This window comes from Natator depressus, chromosome 23 (genome assembly GCF_965152275.1).
Source record: "Natator depressus isolate rNatDep1 chromosome 23, rNatDep2.hap1, whole genome shotgun sequence".
Taxonomy (NCBI): Eukaryota; Metazoa; Chordata; order Testudines; family Cheloniidae; genus Natator; species Natator depressus.
This window is the reverse complement of record NC_134256.1, coordinates 3,269,506-3,289,929: the sequence shown is the minus strand read 5'-3', so window position 1 is coordinate 3,289,929 and position 20,424 is coordinate 3,269,506. Positions and strand designations below refer to the sequence as shown.

General features: G+C 45.5%; 1 protein-coding gene across 4 annotated transcripts in view; it reads right to left on the bottom strand.

Annotated features, from left to right (window-relative positions):
• Nucleotides 1–20,424, bottom strand: part of PAK4 (p21 (RAC1) activated kinase 4) — a 90,369-nt gene that overhangs the window by 36,909 nt on the left and 33,036 nt on the right. Inside the window, exon 1 of one of the 4 annotated variants that reach the window (XM_074937324.1) lies at nt 14,770–15,043. The exons of the other annotated variants lie outside the window; for them this stretch is intronic. The gene's annotated coding sequence lies outside the window, so the exon portion shown is untranslated. Of the gene's footprint in view, nt 1–14,769; nt 15,044–20,424 lie in introns of those variants that run through there. 4 annotated transcript variants of the gene reach the window in all.

Here is a 20,424-nt window from a genome sequence, read left to right as displayed (position 1 = left end):
TACAGGGGTTCCCCTATAACAAGCCATTCCCTCCTGCAGGCTGTGGATGGTGGATGTTTCCACATCACTAGACCATTTGCTCAGTGTTCCTCATGCTGCCCTTGGGTGGCGGGGCCCCTCTGCCTGGGACCCAGGGGAGAGCCGAAGAAGATCAGTGGACTCTGCAGTAGCTACAGGCACTGGAGGAGCAATATAAAGAAAGGAGATATTCTTTGGGATTAAAAACAGAGCATGGCATTGCTCCTTTGTGACAGGAACAACTTCAGGCAGCACTGCCTAATGTTTTCACAGCCCGAGTCCAAGCCTGCCAAGATCTGGTGACATTTCGACACCTGTCCTCCTTAACGCTCAAACTGGCACACGGAGCAGCATCCAGCTATGCACGCCGAACTGTGTTCGTGGCTCTCTGGAATTGAGAGTTGATGAGAAAAAGGCCAAACAGCTTTAAAGCTCGATGGTCATAAACATACCACAATCGCTAGAACAGCGAAACTCCCCTGGACCTTGCCGCCACTGAGCAAATTAAACTTTTCTTACAAAAACAGGGGTATCAACCACCCGGAATCTCCCAGAGTACAGATGCTTTAAGATATTAGACGTACTTCATGTCCTGTAAGTGTTATCTGGTTGCAAACCTGACAAGAAACGGTCAGCGAAAAAATTACAGCCCATGTTTTCAAACTTATACTCCTTAAATAAATAAATAAAATTTAAATTTAGGTGCCGAAATAGAAGAACAGAAAACGCTTTTTTATCCAGCATGTGGGGTGAATAGGGGGTGCCAGTAAGTGAAAAAATTAGGATTAACTAAGAGGAAGGGGATCCCGGGCACGCAGGATAGCAGCGGATCCTAACGGTTAAATATTTAACCCGTTTAAACTATTACAATTGTACATTATTTACATCCCTAGCTACTGAGGGATCTTAATGTCCACAGCCTCCGGTGGCAGCTCCATTCTCCCCCCCCCAGAGAAACCCAAGAAGCAGCTCAGAGTTACGAACTAACTAGTCAACCGCACACCTCATTTGGAACCAGAAGTACACAGGCAGCAGCAGAGACCAAAAAAACAAACAAGAAAAAAGCAGCAAATACAGTACAGTACCGTGCTAAACGTAAACTATTAACACATAAAGGGCAAACAGCATTTTTCTTCTGCATAGCAAAGTTTCAAAGCTGTAGAAGTCAATAAAAGAAAAGGAGGACTTGTGGCACCTTAGAGACTAACCAATTTATTTGAGCATAAGCTTTCGTGAGCTACAGCTCACTTCATCCGATGAAGTGAGCAAGCTTATGCTCAGATAAATTGGTTAGTCTCTAAGGTGCCACAAGTCCTCCTTTTCTTTTTGCGAATACAGACTAACACGGCTGTTACTCTGAAACCTGCAGAAGTCAATGTTAGTTGCAAACTTTAGAAAGAACCATCACGGTTTGTTCAGAGTTGCGAACGACCTCCCTTCCTGAGGTGTTCATAATTCTGAAGTTCTACTGTCTTGACCCACGGAGGAAGGCTGCTAAGGGCTGCAGACAGAAGCTTCACAGAATCTGGCTTATGGAACTCACCCCTTGAAGAGATGAGACCACTGGCTTCGCGGTACTCAGAAATCATCTCCTCTTTGGGTTGCCTTCCCCACAAAGTTCTGCGTACATTCATGCTACTCACGAACCCACGCAAACTTTCTGCCCATCGTCCATGTCTACCTCTGCTGGCAGGGGAGGACCAGCAAGGGATACATAATTTCTGAGGGGCACTCATACTACATAGATATGGACAATAGTTAAGAAAGAAGTTCTACCACTGAAGCCTTTCTACTGCGGTAGTGCCTAGGAATCCCAGTCATGGCCCAGGACCCCATTGTGCTAGGTTAGACAAACAAACAGAGGAGCACAAGGAAACTATGAGACCGTATCAATCACAGCACACCAGTTTCCCCTCCTGCCAGGTTGTTCGTAGGCATGATGGCAAAGGAGGACATGGGGGTAAGCTCTGCAGATGTTTATGGGGCGCTTCTCCCCATGGGGACAACTGAAGCAAGAGCCCAAACCTCATATGAGCAATCATTAGACAAAACAGCCCCAATGGCTTCCTGGCTCGCATGAGGTATTGTCTGTAGGGTTAGCTCTCAAAGTTTTCCAAATCCCAGTCAACTGATAAGAGTAAGTATCTGTTTCAGTAATGTAGATACTACTCCACGGCTAGCTGACTGGATCTGGGATATATCTGACTGATCTGCAAGTCTTTGCATGCTGTAGGGTCACGGAGATGCTGCTCAAAGGGAAAGCCCACATGGTAATGACCCAAACACCACCACAAAACGAGATTCCTCCCAAAGGGGGTTATGATATTTCTATGGTGCCTGTAGTGATAATTGGGCCTATAAATTTACCTTAAATTGTGAACTCAATGAGGAGCTTTTGGGGTTCTTAAACAGAACAGACTTTGGGGGAAGTTAACAGAGATGGACGGGCAGAGAGGCTACCGTAATGCTGGCTGACTGAAAGAAAAGAGAAGAGGAAGAAGAGATCATCATATGGCTGCCACCCCCACCACCTCCTAGGACCATGGACCTTCCTCATCCTAATCCTGAGAGATGTCCCGACTAGACTGGGCCAGAGAGGGGGAGCCAGATGATAGCGCCGCCTTCACTGACTCTGGCTAAATCCTGACCACCACCTGGGATGTAAGACTTTGTCACATCTCCCCCCCACCCCTAGTGTGTTCCTCTTCCTTCCTTGCTGTATTTCTTCTCTATCCTATCCCTATCCTTTTGCCTTCTGTCTAATATGTGGCTTAACAAAAACAGCTGTTCCCCAGTCCAATGCTGGCAGCAGCTTGCCAGGTCCCAGAATGGCTGATCAGACCATGTGCTGGGCCTATTTCTCCTCCAGCAGCGAGGTTACAAGTGAGAGTCAGAACCAGAGACAGAAGCTGCATTTTCTATCTTTGCTGTTCTTTTCTTTCCCCTGGTGGGTGACTGTCTTGTTTTGCCTTCTAGCAAACAGGAACAGACTAACAGCAACAACAGCTCCAGCCCATCTCAACTAAATGTCTTCCCTTTCCCCAAAAGGACAGTTATTACCAAGTGTAAAACCATCTAAGAGACTGTCAAACGAGGGGCGGAAGTGTCTTTCTAAAAAAATTTCCCTGAATAGATAGAAAGAGACAATGGATGTTGTTAAAATGAAAGCCTTATTTAGTACTTTACATTTCAAACGCTTTACCCGTTTTTCTTTCTTTTATTAAAGGTTCAAACGGATTTCTAATGGTGTGTTTTCCATGGTACTCAACAGGCAGAGGTCTTTGTACATCAAACCCTGAACCTTGTTTAAAACTGTTTAATGGTGGTCAGTTTCAGGCCTTTGACTCTTCGGGCCCATATATTGCACCCAAAAGCAGCGATACTCAGACTGAGGCTCGGGAGCTGCAAGTGGTTCTTTGCAGCACATATTAAAACACCGATTCAATTAACAACCAACCAATTCAAGTTATTGGCTAATTAAGATGCTTTTACTATGTTATTAACCAACTATAGAATAGCTGGTCAGTCAATTTGCTGTGAGAATATTATACACACATGCACGGTATATATATGAGAGAGAGAAACAAAATGAAACAATCAGTTCACGCTACTGTGGCTCTTTCTTGGCTCCTGGACCACTGAAGTCTGAGTATCACTGACCTGAAGTAACACAACAACAAGGATTGCTTGTTGTTGTGTTACTTCAGGTCAGTAACAACAGTAACAACCCACAACAAGGATTGCTAAGTGGCTTTGCAAGCTATATGCATACTGCAAAGCACCTGCCGTTGAGCAAGGAAGGTACATGACGCACTGCATGCAGAATGAAGGAGGGAAATCTTCTGAAGTCACATGAGGGGTGCCTCCATGGGGTCTTTCATGTCCACTCCCAATGCCTGGGCATGATTTGTTCAAGAGAATTCCTCCCACCCGTCCAGCATGAAAGATTAATCCAAACGGGAACAGGTGCAGAGACTGATGACTAGGATGATCAGGGGAATGGGCAGCCTACTTTAGGAGAGGAGGCTGAAAGAGCTAGGCTTGTATAGCCTAGCAAAACGAAGGCTGGGAGTGGATCTGATGGCTCCCTATGAACACACTGGGGGCAGGTAAACACCAGAAAGAGAGAAGAGCTATTGAAGCTAAAGGACGATGCTGGCACAAGAACAAATGGGGATCAACTAGTCAGGGATCAATGGAGGCTGGAGAAGGTGGTTTCTAGCCATCAGAGGAGGGAGGCTCTGGAATAACCTTGCAACAGTAGTAGTGGGGGCAAACCACCAAACTTGTTCTAAATTGGCACTTGATACGTTTATGAATGGGATGATCGCACAGAGTTGGCTGTGACAGCAAGGACTGGACTCATGGACGCAGGAGGCCCCCTTCCAGTCCTATGACCCTTTAACTCCCTTCCTGGACCCCAGTTTATCTGCCTCCAAAAGAATAAAGGGGCTGAGCTGACCCAGCTGGGGTCCGAACTGCGGTGCCAGGGAGTCCAGGGGTTCCAGCTGTGAGCTGTACAGCCTGATCCCATTCCTTTTTAGTGAAGTACAAAGCACTTGTACTTGGGTGTAGTTTTGTTGATCTTGGGCAGAAATCAAAGTGCCAATATTCCTCTTTATGTCGGGGGGGGGGGGGGGGGGAGGCAGAGGTTTTAAAACAGAGCGTCAGATTTAAAGATAGTGTTTCCAGATCAGTGTTCTGAGTTGGGGGTTTTTAAACACAGACTCAGATCAGGAATTTGACACTGGATGGTCTGTTATTACCATTTCAGAAACTCCACTACACAAAGTTCAAAGCAGACTCAAGAGGGTTTTACAGAGGGCTTAGAGCTGTGCTCTGGATTGGCATTACACAGGAAATCTGGCCATGGGGTGAACCCAAATGTATTTTTTCTTGTAGAAACAAAGCCAGGCAACAATGAACGTCTGTTTACATCATTAAGCATCTGTGTCCTCTTAAAAAAATAAATAAATAAAAATCAAAGATACAGCTTTGGTCCTGCCCAGTTGCAGTTCAAAGTGCTGGCAAATCACTACAGAAACAAAGAAATTTTCCAGAAACTGGCACAGAGAAGATGAAGGGTTTGTCCATCCAAGATGATTCTGACAAGCACCATCCTCTCACCTACCCGTCCTTTTCCTTCCTTTGGACCAGACAAGTTATATCTAGAGGAAAGGAAATCCAACCAAATGAGCTAGAGTACACTCTGGAGCGAAGACGAAAGTGAGCACGAGAGAGAGAGATCTTCTTAGCCATTGATAATGTGACAGGGGATGGATATCAAACCTGTTTTCCAAGCTCTCATTTGTTCAAGTACCAACTGTGGCCCCAACCCTGCACAAGATAAAAATCACGATCCATGCATGCCTTGAGAAGTTAACAATCCAACAAATGGACAAGAAAGAAACTCTCAGTATAACAATGCGTTTCTCATCTGAAAGGCAACTCTTCTAGCAGCTGGTAAATGCACAGCCCTTGTAATCCAATGTTCCCTTCACCAGCCACCTGGGTCAGACAAGAATATTTCTGGTCATTGACACAAACCCAAGCCTCAACGCATAGCTACTCCCTCTGCTCACCTACAACTTCACTATTATAGGCAGTGCTGGTGGCCTTATAGTCACCTGCTCATCTTCAAGCGGATATGGGCCATCCAGTGAATGCATCACAGGGACACTTTAAAAAAAAAAAGGAAGACAGAAACCACAGTCCCGGGTCAGAAGAAGAACAGCGGAAAGCTAATAAACTAGAGACCGGGTGACAACCCATCAGCTGGCTCATCCTAGCCAATTCCATAATACAAAAGTTATTAAATGCAACTGGTTGGCACAGTCATCTGGCTGGCTCCTCCGGTGTAGGCGAGCATATGCGGCAACCCCTTTACCAAGTTTCTCAGACACATTGAGATGTAGGCACTTGTCAGAGCAATCTATTTCAATCCAAAAATCCTCAGATTCAATTGCGCACATTTCTAAGAGGCAAGTTAAGTCCGCGGTATGAACAAACAAGCTAGTAAGAGTTTCCACTTTTGAACAAAAAGCTAACTCAAAAAACAGATGTGGGCCAAATTTTGTAATGGGGGGGAGGAGGGAAAAAGCAAGAGGAAATCTACACCTTCTTAGGAAAAATCCAGAGCCACATTCATCCCTCTTGTAACTCTCGACGCTGGTGAATTATCAGCTGAATGCTCTGAACCGGACAAAGAAAAACATCTGCAAATATCCTGGCCTCCTCAAAGCAACAGTGGGTGGGCATAGCAGTCTTAGTTAGGCGACAGAGGTCAGGGGGGTTAACAGTGAACATAAAGCAGATTCTCAATCATGAGGCACCAGGAGTATGTATGGATCTGCCTCTGCAACACACAAACACGGTTACACTTACTGGTCAGGCAGCAGAATTGAAGAAGGACTCGTGCTTCTTCTCCTTCTGACTTGATGAACTATTTAGGCCTCTATCATGCAAACTTTACTCCTGCAAGTAACGCCACTAACTCCAGAGGGAATACTGGGGAGGGGAGGGGGGTGGACAAAGACAAGGAGAAAAATGGTAAAGAAAGGCCGCCGACAGCAGCAGCTGGGATCCGCAGGTGGTCTTCCATTCAAGTACTAGTCAGGCCCCGGACTGGATCAGGTCCTTAAAGCTTTTAGAGTGAATTTAGTGGTGGTGAAAGATGCGAGATGGAGACTTCTGGAAATTGAGACCACATCTACACTGTGGGCGCTCTAGTGTAGCCTCTTCCTACAGCAACAGAAGGGGTTTTTCAGTCGCAACAATTAATCCAGCTCTCCGAGCGGCGGTAGCTGGGTTGACCTAAGAATTCTTCCATTGACCTACACTGGGGGGTTAGGTCATCTTAACTATGGCACTCAGGAGTGTGAATCTCTCACTGTTGTTATTATAGGTAGCTAGCTGGATCTAAATTTTAAGCATAGACCAGGCTTAAGGATAGAATTTTCAAAGGCCCCTAGGGAGTTAGGCAGCTGAATCTGCAGTTGAAAAATCCCAGTCTAATATTATTGTTTATTATTTGTGTTAGTGAAGCACCTAGGCATAGATTAGGAACTCGTTGTACTAGACACTGCACAGAAAGTCCTTCTAAGCCACACAACACGTATAATCCAGGCAGCCGCACGGCAAACCTCCCCTCTGGCCAAGTGCCTCACCCATGACCTGGAAGGACAAATGGTGACAGAGTATTTCCATCCCCATGACCCCAGTGCAGAGCCTGCCAAGATTGATGTTGGCACCTGTCCACGAGGATTAACACTGAATGCTGCCAGCTCACATAAACCATTGAACAATCAGGTTGTTCGGGTGACTACAGACCTGTTCTGGATTTGTAGGTCACCAGTTCAAAAAGTTCTTTACCCATTAGCAGACACCCACAGCTAGCCAGACCCCTCATCACGACAGAAATAGCAGCAATCCTTACGCTGCTTGTTGATCCCAACAATTCTAGAGACACTATGTATTAATCTGATTAGGGGAGGCTTCACAGCTGGATCTGAGCTGACGCACAGTGTCCCTGACTTCATAGTCCCTTACACTGCTCCCCTTGATATAAAGTGCAAGACTGAAGCCTATCACTGGGTAAAATTCCCAGCGCCCTGACCAGGTGACAGCTTTGGAAATCTGCAAATTGATGTAAGTGTGTCTAACTCGCCCGAAAACAAAATGGCAAAAATCTGAAAACAAAGAAGATTTCTTTTTTTTTTTAAAATGAGGAGTCCGGTGGCACCTTAAAGACTAACAAATTTACTTGGGCATAAGCTTTCGTGAGTAAAAAACCCACTTTTTCAGAGGTGGGCTCCTCGTTGTTTTTGTGGATACAGACTAACACGGCTACCCCTCTGATACTTCAAAACATTAAGCCCTTCAAGGTTTTTAACATCAAAAAGAAGTGCCCTCGACCCTTTTCTCTCTGTACCTTTGCAGAACACTTCATATCCTATAATAATCCTTCAGTTTACCGTGGTCGCATGAGGACTAGTTTTACGTTAGCGGGGCAGCTAATTGAGATAATCCTGACAGACCATCATCACACCAGCAGCGGTTTGGATGGCAAGATTTCTCCCCCTATGCAGCACCAAAGTGGGGTCCAACCCTGATGCAGCATCTGGAGCCTGACAGCAGGGGGAAAAAAACCAGTTTGTCAATAAAAGCAGCCAACACAGCAGAAACACAAACAGCTAACACAGAGATCAAGAACATGGGAGCAGACTATTAAAACAAACAAAAGGAAGCCTGACGATTTGGGCCACTCCCTGTTTGTTTGGGGGTTTGTTTGTTTTAAACAATTTGTTTCTCGAAGTGCTAAATGAGAGAACAAATGGAGACTGATGCCTCATGAAACAGCCACATTCTTCTTTCCCCCATCCAGATATTGGCTGGTCTGGAAAGGCCCATCAGATCCATAATTTCCATGGAATGGAGAAGCTCTACATGAAGCACGGGAGGGGGAAGAGAGCCCGATCTGTCTCCCCCCAAAAAAACCCTCTTCATATTACAGCACCTACCAACAAAGTGTGTGCCATAGATACCTCTCCACTGACTTCACCCCAGCCGATCGGCTCTTGTTCCGCTAACTAATGCTGAAATATTTAAACAGACTTAAATTCTGTCACATCGCAAAGATGCAGTATGCCTGGCTGTACTTCGTCTCTCTCATTTGTTTGGAGTTCCCCCACATCTCAGTCCCCGTTTACCTCCACTAACAAAAATCAGAATACATCTGGCCATCATAGATACAACCACTAGGATACCAGGCCTTAGAGATGTGTACTCAGAGCAAACTCCTTTGAAATATGAGGCAGCCAGAAAGGATCACAGAGAATCTACTTGTGCAACTTACAAGGCCCCCAAGCTACATGAGAAGAAACATGCAGGTGAAAGTAGATTACACAGAAAATCCCATCCTTGAAGTCTAGCTAAAAGCTTTGGGTATTGCGGCAGAAGACCCAGTTATACAGGGAAAAGGCAAAGGTGCATTCAAAAGAAACTTACAAGCCCATTCTTCCTGGGACTTCATCTCCACCCGGGTATTGAAGGAGGCTGTGTGGCAGCCACAGGGAGCAACTTCAAACACATATGTTCCCTATTTATTACTTTTAGGCCCCTCCTCCTCGGTGTCTCATTGCACCTCCTTCCACAGAAGCCAGTTGGTTGGTTTGAAGCTTCCTCCCGCCTTCCAAGATGGAACTGCATTCCAGCATCAACCAGCTGGCCTGCCCACTTGCTCCTCCCAGGCCAGGAGTCAGATCCCGCCCACACTATTCTTGAACTCCAGCACTTAGCCTTACCGACTTCCCACGGGGACCTGCTTCTGCTAGTGTCACTGGAAACTTTTCCAGTCCCACAACAAAAAGGTAAGGTACCAAGACCAAAAAAATCCACCATACGAAAACAGAGGCGTTCTATTGCGTTTCAACTCCGTAAACCCCATACGGATACAATCCATTTCCCCCTTATCACTGAAATGCAGCCATCTCTTGGGTGGAACGTGGCAGCTGCTTCACAGCAAACAGCAGCTTACACAATAGCTTAGAAGAGGAAGCGAATAAGCCTGTAGCCTAATAAAGTTGCAAGGGATTTGTGAGTAAGTGGAATTACATGCATTTGAATTCACACAGGAGTTAAATGATACTCTGCACTTTTATAACACCCTTGTCAGAGGATCTCCAAGAGCTTTATATACTTAATGCATTAATGCCTACCCCGGGGCTGCTGAGACGAGTATTACCCTTCTCTTTGCATCTAGGGAAATGGAGGAACAGAGCTAATAAGTGACTTGCCCAGGTCATACAGGGAATCCGGGGAGAAGCCAGGAACAATACACAGATCTCCTAAACTAAGCCCTGGGCTATCAAGAGAGTGTTCCCTGCTCTTGCCAAAAATGCCATCGGACCTTTAGTGACCACAAAAGGAGAACGGCCTCTTTTTCACATCCAGCGCAAGGCACAAGCTGTCAAATTGGTCCTTTGGGACAGAGTTCTGGACTCACAGGGTGTGACTGACACTTTTATTCACCCAAACACGTAGCGGTTCCTCACCTGATCCCTCCCTTGAAGTGGGAAGGCATCAGTGGCTGCTTGTGTATTTCAGGCACCTGGACAGACCCTCCTTCCTAACCAGCAAGAACTTTCTTAATCTTGGAGATTTCCCTTACCACCCCCCACATCCTTTAATGAATCTCAAAGCCATCTGGTATTCATGGAGCACAGAGCAAGCCGAGCTGGTATTTGTGGAGTACCGGGAACATCTTTCCACACACGGATGCCTCTACCTCCATCCAGTTTCTTTGCAGGGAGTAGCATATACTGCCCCTTCATTGACTGTAAACTCTTTGGGGCAGGGACAGTCTATTACTCTGTGTACAGCACCAAGCACTAGAGGGCCCCAATCTTGGCTCGCCCTAGGCTCTACCATAATAGACATAAGGATTAATAAAAACAGCAATGGGAGACAACCTCTGTGCATCCAATCCTTGATTTTCACGGTATCCTTTTGTCCTATTAAAGAGCCCCAAATTTAACTGAGCTCCCAGCCCTCACCCTCAAGTCATTCTCTTTACAGAGACCTGGCGTCCACAGACACTAGTCACCGACCTGGTTTACTGGCTCAGCGAAATCTGGGCTAACGGCCCACTGCTGACTATAGTCACCTGTGCAAATGACTAGTAAAAGCTTCAATACCCACAACTATGCCTCCCTATTAGTCACACCGGTTTTATGTGGTCAGCTTTTGTAACACTCAGGAAAACTCCCTTCCTTCTGCAGGGCATTAACAGTTTCACACCACTTCCACCTACTGACTCAGTATCAAACTGACAAGTTTCAGACGCTAAGTAAGCACTGAATGAAGTGGAGTCACCTCACACCCTCCTTTCACTTCCCCAAGAGAGTTTCTTGCTACAAACTTTGGTCAAGTTTCTCTTTACAAGCTGAAACCTTCCTAGACAAATGGCACAGCTACCCGGACTGAAAACATGGGGCATAAGGATTTCTACAGGAGACGAAGAGGCTCAGCACAAGCAGGATCTGAGCCTTATTGAGGAAAAAGCAGGAATTCACTATCCTTTTGGGCCAGCATTTTCAAAAGCACTGGTGTTTGGCTTAAGCCTGCTTCCAATGAAGTAAATGGGAGTTTACATGAAATATTAGTATATTACCACCACCACACTCTTACACAGGGCTTTTCATCAGCATCTCTCTTAAGAGCCATAAGATAAGGTACTGCCATCTGATTATTCAACCTTGGAATAAGCGCTCCCCTTGCAAACTTCTACCTCATGTTTTTTCTAAAACATCATGTTTTAGGAGTTATTTGGGGCAAATGCGATAGCCACAATGGTCCCTTCTGGCCTTGGAACCTATGAATCCAGGGTGATTTTTGGAAGAGGCAAGGGAAAAGGTTAGCTTTGCCATCATCAAGTAGATTTTGTACCTCAGTGGCTGAACTTTCATGATCGTTTTGCCCAACTGGTCTAAACTTTCCCCTACCCTGCCAAGAAGCCAGCTTTCCCCTTGCTGTCCCCTGCTAGATACCAAACTGTGCTCCAGTTAGAGCTACATTCCGCAGCCTGCTGTCCTAACGCAGGTCACATTCCCTTTATCTGTCTGCCTTGTTTAATTAGTCAGCCATTAACCAACACTTTTAGCAGCCCTGGATAAATAACACACCAGCCAGAGCACTCCTTCCTGCCAGCATACACCCAAGAGTTAAGAGTTTTGCCCCTGGCTAAGAGTTTACCACCACCTTCACCGAAAAAATAAAAAGATCAAGAGGCAGAGAGAGTTTGATTGCAAGAAAAACAGTGGGTTGACAAAAAACTTGGTTCTTCAGGATCAGATATAACCCGGAAACAGGCTGCTTTGGGGTTTTATACATTGGTAGGTACGTTTTCTGCTATAAGTACGGACAAATTATAAATAGATCAACATGAAGCTCAAAAAACGACTCCAAAAACAGATCTGCATTATCCTGATTTAGGCACACTGGTCAGAGTAAGTTCTTGCTCCCCCCGACCCTTTACGAAAAGGAAACAAAAAAACAGCTTTATGCAATTTGCACGCTTACCTCTGTTTTTAAACCCATTCTGTTTTCTGAAAAGAACATCGGAGCTCAGTGGTGTAGTAGTTTAAAAAAAAAAAAGGGGGGGGGGGAGCTAACCTAAACTAAACCTCGTGTTCCCCAAATGAGAAGTAGGTAAACTCAGTTTACCTATGACTATACTACTGCTGCTTCTCATGGCTGTGAAAATGAGTTCTTTGTATTGTGGTAACATCTAAGAGATGATAATGGACCAGAGCCCCATTGCGGTAGGCACCATACAAACCCAGAACAAAAAGACCAACAATCTCTGCCCCACTGAGCTTACCAAGAAATCCTACCAGGCATAATATCAGGTCAGCTGAACCAGCGATAGACAGAAGGTGCCTCAGAGAAGACAAAGCTCCAGCGGCCAGAGCTAGCTGTAGTTAAACCTGTGGAGAAGTCTGTCTAATTAAACATTATACAAAAAACACACCAAAAAGACAGGTTTGACCTCCAGGACCTGGTCCACGCTATGGCTCTCAGCTAAACCCGTAGGAAACCCTTTGTAAGTTTCTCTACACAAAGTCAACGTGTGTTACGCTTGCAGTGATAAGACCGAATAGCAAGGACAAAGAAGGTTCACTGAAATCATGTCAAAATAAAAAATTAAGTTATGTCAGAGGCACATACCACCTCCCCATCCCCCTTCTACCAAAAGCTGAAGAGGAAAACATACACAATGCGGCCTTGTTAGCATTTGACTGTCACTCTGAGGACCTGAGCTCTGTTCCCAGTGGTTCTACTGGCTTGCTGGGTGATGTTGGGCAAGTCACTTCACCCCTCAGTGCCTCAGTTTCCCCATTTGTAAGATTGGGATAATGGTATTGGCCTCCTTTGCAAAGCACTTTGAAATCTGCTGATGAAAAGTGCTATAAAAGCTATGCATTATCAACAATGTAACTAAACCTTAAACACCCATCAACGCAGCTGTCCAAAAGCCCTGGCACCCAAGTCCTTGCAAAGCTGTCACTACATTGAGGGTTACTTTGAAGATTCAGGACCCATTCTATAGTCCTTAAGCAGCTAATCCAGGGGTTCTCAAACTGGGGGTCATAAGGTTATTACATGGGAGGTCACGAGCTGTCAGCCTCCACCCCAAACCCCGCTTTGCATCCAGCATTTATAATGGTGTTAAAATATATAAAAACATTTTTTTTTAATTTATGAGGGGGGGTTGCACTCAGCGGCTTGCTGTGTGAAAGGGTTCACCAGTACAAAAGTTTGAGAACCACTGAGCTAATCAGTTCTGAGACATGGCCTTCTGTAAACCAACTGTCCGCAGAGTAAAACTGGGATGACACTTCAAACAGGCCACCCCCCTTTCCCTGATCTGAGTGTCAGCAAAATTTTATTTCAAAACCATGTTTAGAAGGGAAAGTTATTTCTTCACAGAACAGCAAGGTAATTCAGGGCAAACCACAACATATCAACTCTATATGAAGAAGCTGCATAAGAATATTTAATAACCACAGAAGGAGTTTGGCATGAAAAAGATCTACCCAGTTGTCTTGAGTTTGCTCCTGGAATTTTCACTCCAAATATCAGTCTACTTAAGTTCAATGGCATTCAAACTCTATTATGCTGCAAGCAAAAAAAATATATTTTTTCTGGAGAGTAATGACAAAAAAGAAAGAAAAGGAGTACTTGCGGCACCTTAGAGACTAACCAATTTATTTGAGCATAAGCTTTCGTGAGCTACAGCTCACTTCATCAGCTGTAGCTCACGAAAGCTTATGCACAAATAAACTGGTTAGTCTCTAAGCTGCCACAAGTACTCCTTTTCTTTTTGCGAATACAGACAAAAATGAAGGGTCTCAAAACAAAGATAACCACACTTTGGTCATCTGTAGTCTTTCATCCAAGGATCTCAAAGCCCCCTTTTCACAAATTTCACCCAATGCTCCCAAAACATACCACTCCCAAATCTCCTCTTCTCTGTTGATCCCAAAGATCACCATCAATTGATGGTGATAGGCTGATGTTTTGTGACATCCGCATAAAAAAAAATCTGATCCCAAGAACAGTCACTAAATTTTTCCCATCATTGACTCAGACATACGAACAAGCCTTCCTATACAATCAACCTAAAAGCAGGTTGCAGCTGGAACTGAAAGTAGTGTGCATACTGGAGGGTTCATTTCTAAAGTTTTAAAGATACTTGCCCTGTATCAGACAGTCAGCTCTTGTTTTACCTCTGCTGTTGAGGAGGGGACACGAAAGGGAAAACTTTCCCCAGCCAACCCCAATTTTATCAGGGATAACAAAAAAAACCCAAACACCTGGGCAGCTCAGATTGTCACAAAAGTAAGGCTGAGGTGGTTTTCGTTTTGTTCTATTTTTTTACTTTAGCGTGGAAGAAAACGGAACCCGCACCCACATCCCAGACAGGAAATATATTCTGCAGAAAAAAGGGACAGATACAAGTGCCATATTCCCTTTGGAAAGTCCCCCACCCACCTCCCAAAAGCCAGCTTGCTAACAGGTGTCCATTTCTCCTGTCTTCAAGGCGGGGAGACTCTCCTTGTTCTTCCAAGCTTTTGAAACACGGCCACCCCCAGCTCCAATCAGCAGGAGACAGTTCAGAGTCAACTCTCCCTTCCGAAAAACGCCCTGTGTTGAACTCAGCATAAAGCAACCAGGCAGCAAACCACTCACCTTCACCATCCTTCTGCTAACGAGCCGGGGGCGCAGGAAGAGCCCTAACTCAGAGCACAGGAAAAAATAATGCCGGGGGGAAAAAAAAGGTTGATAAAAATAACCAATTCCTCCCCACCCTCCAGAGGAGATTAGATTTCCTTCTTTGCTCTGTTCCTTGATAGAGAAGGAGGCTGGTGGTTTAGTCGCTAACTCAGCTGCTCCTGACCTCAGCTTGCTTGCATGCATGGCGTCAGTTTCAGCAAGACCCAGATTTCTGACGTTGCTAACTGTGAGGCGCCTCCCCCCACATCAGTGGCAATTGGTCTGCACTGGGGATCAGGGAGTGTGTATGGGGGGGGGGGGGCATAGCACCACCTACTTCTTGGCAAGCGAGCTGCTGCATTGGGAGTAGAGGACAGGGAAGGAGCAGCTGGGATTGTGTTTCTCTGCTAGACCTTAGGGGTTGTGTGTGTTCCGATTTATGAGAGAGGAGGTGGATGAGGTAATCTCTTTTATTAGACCAACTTTCGGGATTTAATAGCACACCCATCACGACAGTAGCTGGTGTAATGAGTCAGCCAAGACCAATGTTCCCTCTAATTTTTGAGGGACCGTGTGTGCAAAAAATTTCTTCTGTGCAAATTTTTGGGTTTCTGTGCAAATTTCGGTGCGTGCGGTGTTTCACCGTGTGCGTGGGGTTTAGGATCTGTGTGCGCGGGCAGACGCGCACAGCTTAGAGAGAACGGTGGTCAAGACCAGCCCCTCAAGCCACCTTTTCAACCCAAAGACACCCACCCCAAGTGGCAGCCCTGCCTGCCTGCCTGCGTGCGTGTACTCTGTTTGGTCAGTTTCTAGTCTAAGTCTTTCGCAGACCCCTTCGACAGCATCCATGGACCCCCCCTGAGGTCTGTGACCACAGGTTGAGAGCCACTGCTGTAGGAGCAATCATGCACAAACAAAAAGTGAGAAGACTTAGATGTGACCTGATCCTCCACCTTACCCCCACCCCAAATCCCTCTGATGGTAGAGCTCCCCAGTTACCTCTAGCTTTCCTACCTAACAAGATTTTATTAAAAGAAGCCACAAGTATTATATTTAATCCACCTCACCCCTTTCGTCCAGTCACACAGTTACATGATATGATCTGTGCGCGCACAGAGTGTGTGGAATGGGGTTTTAACAACACGGTATTTCCTCCAGTCCCTCACCCCCCCACAGGTTCTCACTTTCCACTCTTATTCTGCAGTCCCACCCCCTCTTATCAGAGGAGAGGAATGGGCAGCTCCCCATAGCAACCAAATAAGAGTGCCTATTTCTCAGCCCAGGGAGTCTGTTCCCTGCAATGGACACAATGAAACCGGACTTTCCTTCCCTTCCTCATCTTGCAGTTACACTTCACTAGGCTGCCAGCCACAGAAACTGAACCTAAGGCAAAAAATCAGAGACCTAGAGCAGCATTAACTCCTTCGCACAAGGAACCAGCGTGCAAAGGGAGAATGGCCTCCAATACCAACGACAACCCGCGTAACTGAACGCCAGCCACCTCTCAAAATTGGAAACTCTCCCTTCAGGTTAACAGAAAACAAAACAAGTCACGTTTTATCTCAGGCCTTGACAACCTTCCTACATGTTCCAGGCATTAATTACGGTCGTTTTACTATGCAATAACCTGATAGGTAGCAATTTAACAGGGTTTTTAAAAAAAACAAAAAACAAAAAAAAACCCTAACTATCTGGGACTGAAAGCACATCCAGATCTGGTAGAAATCAGGAAGAGTGATAGCTTAATAAAATAAAAAGGTCAGCTGGACTCCCACATCCCCCTGTCCGCTGGATTTGGAAGGGCAAGGGTTAAAAAGCAAAGCCAGCAAGAACTGGAGCAAGAACACAAGAAGATTTGAGCCTGCAGCCAATCAAACAGCAATGTTTGAAACAAAGCAGCCAGTCAAGGGCTCCAGTCAGTGGATCAGGATCAAAAGAGGAGGGAGGGAAGAGGACAGGGCAACCCAATGTAGGGCCAGCTTGAAAACACAAAAGGGGAAAAATTCCTCGAGGAAAAGCTGGCAGGTTCCCCCCACCAGCACCGCAAGCAGCTGCTCGCCCAACAGCTGTCACTAGTGGGGTATTTCCCTACTCAGCAAATGGACCCCCATAACAACTGGCTTACAAAAACAGCAATTCTAAAGGACCTTCCCCCCCCTCGGCAATAAATTCAGCAGCCACACAGGTCAGTCCTTGACACTTTTACAAAACCAACCCTATGGCACCTCTACCACTTTTCACCTGATCTCAAAAGACTTTATCAGCCTCAATCATTAAAGCCTCGTAACACCCACAGAGAGGGATTTTAGATATTTGAGAGAAAGGGAAACTGAGCCACACAACTGCAAAGTGGTTTGTCCCTTCCATACTAGTATCTATGAATACCTATCTTATTCAGTACCCTAAGAAATCAGAGGATGGTCTGGGAACAGAAGCCGAAACCCCAGTTTGATTCAGAGCAAGGGGTTCCCAAATAGTCTACGTAGCAGTGTTCCAAACCCTTGCGATTTTATGCATTTTTCCCCTCAATGCCCCAGCTCCTGGAGTGCCTAAGAATCACAGCTTTCACCGGGATGGGAGGGAAGAGAACAACCAAGCAACCCTCATGGTTAAGGAGAAAAGCTTGAAAAACCTGACCCCTAGAGATCTCAACACCAGAAAGCAAAGAGCAAACAAAATCAAGCCAAGTAAATTAAGTCAGACACGTGATATTTGAACACATGGGGGATTGGCAGTACTGCTACAGCAGCCTGGACCACCACACGTTAGTACGACATTATTCCATGGCCAACCCCTTTCCTGTACAGGATAGCAGACTCCCTGTGCCTCTACTCAGGAGCATAATATCCCTGTTGCAATTACTGCACTTGCTTCCATGGAAGGATGTTTATTGTATTTTTAGGTTTGTAAAAGACACCACTGCCAAATTGCTCTTTTTATAGCACTTTTAATCCATAGGTCTCAGGGTGCTTTACAAGGGAGTCAAGTACCATCACCTTAATTTTACAGATGGGGAAACTGAGGCACAGAAAAAGGAAGTGACTTGCCCAAGGTCACCCAGCATGTCAGTGGCACAGCCATGAACAAAACCCATGTCTCCTGGGTCCCAGTCCAATGCTCAATCCGGTAGGCAACACTACCCCTTGGGACCCCACAACCAGCCAGTTTCACCAGGGAGCTTGGTTTGGAAACCTCTGGATTAGAGCATACTCCTTTCTTTCCTCAGGGGGTTCAGCTCTCCCTTAGATCTGGTCTACACTTACAAGTTTTGCTGGCATAGCTGTTGGTTAGGTGTGCTATCCTTTGCTGATAAAGTCATGCAGGCAACTGCCTTAATGTAGACAAAGTTATACCAGCATTGAAGTCCTCACCAGTGTAAATGGAATCTAAACTAAGAGGGTTTGCTGACATAGCTAAGTGTAAACAAGGCCTTAATGAAGCTCTACACAGATTTTAGCTTATGATCTTAAAATAAGAAAAAGATGGAACCCAAAGTTAGGATGCTTAAATGATAAAAAACCTAGGCCAGATTACCAACAAGGTGAATTAAACCCCCTCCAAAAACCAGGAAATTTAGAGCCCATATTTAATAAACTTGCCTAACACTTGGCCTTTGATCTCATGGTTGTCTAAAGCTTCTTTCTGTCCATCTGTCCTTGGCACACAGGAAGTAAACCAAGAATGACATTGTCTGCCACTCTAATTGGCCAATCCTATGAGGTGGTGAGTACCCTGTTTCCATTGATTTAGGGGGGAGAGGGAGGCTGAAACTGCTTGAGTCCTTACCAGGTCTGGCTCTAAGCCTATATGCAAGGCTTCCAATATTAAAATGTTATGAGGTCTGTGTCCATATTCAGTTTTTTTTTGTTGGGCTGTTTTGTTTTTTTAAATGTTTGAGCTAACAGGAAATGCCCCTGGATTGGCCCAATTAGCTGGTGTATCCTGTAAACAAAACCTGGACATTTCTTTAGCACCGCAAATTCATTGTGTCCATCTGTGCAAGCCATCCATGTAGCTAAACACATCTGAGAGAATCACTGCAATACGCAGGAGTTTAAGCTTTCAATTCCCCACCCTCCCTCAAATGCATTAGAAAGTCCAGAAAAAGGGGGGGGGGGGGGAATGGCAGCATTGAGGTCTTATCAGCACAAAATGAACTCTAAGGAAATCCGGATCAGCAAACCCAGCAGGACTGTCTCAGTACAAATGTGAAAAAAAGTCTTATTCAGGGGTGCTCCAGTTCCATCTCAACAACAAAAATGACATTTTTAAGACAGCTTAAATCAGACAATTGCATTTGATAAACTGAAAATAAAGCATATTTTGAAGACTAGACAACATCCAAAACTTGTAGCCTACAAGGCCTGGATCTTTTTATGTTAAAAACAACAACAACAACAAAAACAGAAGTTTGTTGTTTTTTAAAATGGGGAACATGTATTTGGGCACATTAATCATCTGTCATGATTTGCAAGTTGACAGTTCCCTTCCCATTTATGTTAATTTTCCTCTTATTATATTTTGATCCATCAACAGCCACACCACCACTGGACTGTTTAACTGTTACTTGGAAGCATTCCCAGAATCACACTGGAAAGATGGGGGGGGATCCAAGAAAAATCATTTTCAAATGAAAGCCAAAACTCCTGCACTTCAAGAGCGAGAGGGAAAACAACCCACTATGAGCCAATCTAGTCTGGCACTACTTATAGAGCTTGAGAGACTTAAAAGCCAGGGACATCCGAACAGGTTATTTCTGAGAGAGCACCTCAGCACGTACACTGCAGCTGGGAGCGGTCATTCCCAGCTCAGGTAGATGTACACACTACTCAAGAGAAGCATTACAAGTAACAGGATGGCCACAGCGCCACAGGCTAGCCACCCAAGCACAACCTCTTCCAAGACCCAACTTACATCCCTGGATGGCTAGCCCAAAGCCACCATTAGAAAGGACCCTTCCGCTGGCGCTCTCAGGAGAAAGAGACCTAAGCTGAAAGGCACAGGGAGGGGGACAACCTGTGTTCAGCACTTAAGTATGCTGGTGTGTACACAGGAGGGACACCTGCATGATCACTGCCCCGGCACCGGCTGTGTTTAGGAACACACTCGGAGAATTCCCTTTTACGTCTCAACAAGGGGTGGGAGAGGAAACAGGGGCACAAAGAGGGAAAGTGCCTTGCCCGTGGTCAGATAGCCGGTAAGCCGCAGAACTAGGGAGAGAATTGACCTAGTCCAGTGTCCTACTCACTAATAATGTATAAAAACATCACCAGCATGGCTTAATCAGACTCCACTTTACTCTCACCCTGCTAATGATGCGTTTTGCAAATCAGAACTATATACGTCAGTCCAAAGAGAATGCAGATATTATAAAGATTCCATACTTTCTGTGCCGTAATACAGCACGTGTCTACACTAACTTTTGTCAGTAAAACGTTTTTTCCCCAACACTCCCGACTGATAGAAGTACCGGTGTGGACAGCCCAATATTGGCATGGGTTGCTCTCCCGCTGACTTAGCTACCGCCGCTCGTTGGGGGTGGTTTAATTGAGCGGCTACACGGAAGACCTTACAGTGGCACAGATGCAGCGGTACAGCTGTGCGGTCTCTAGTGTAGACACAGCCTTAGTC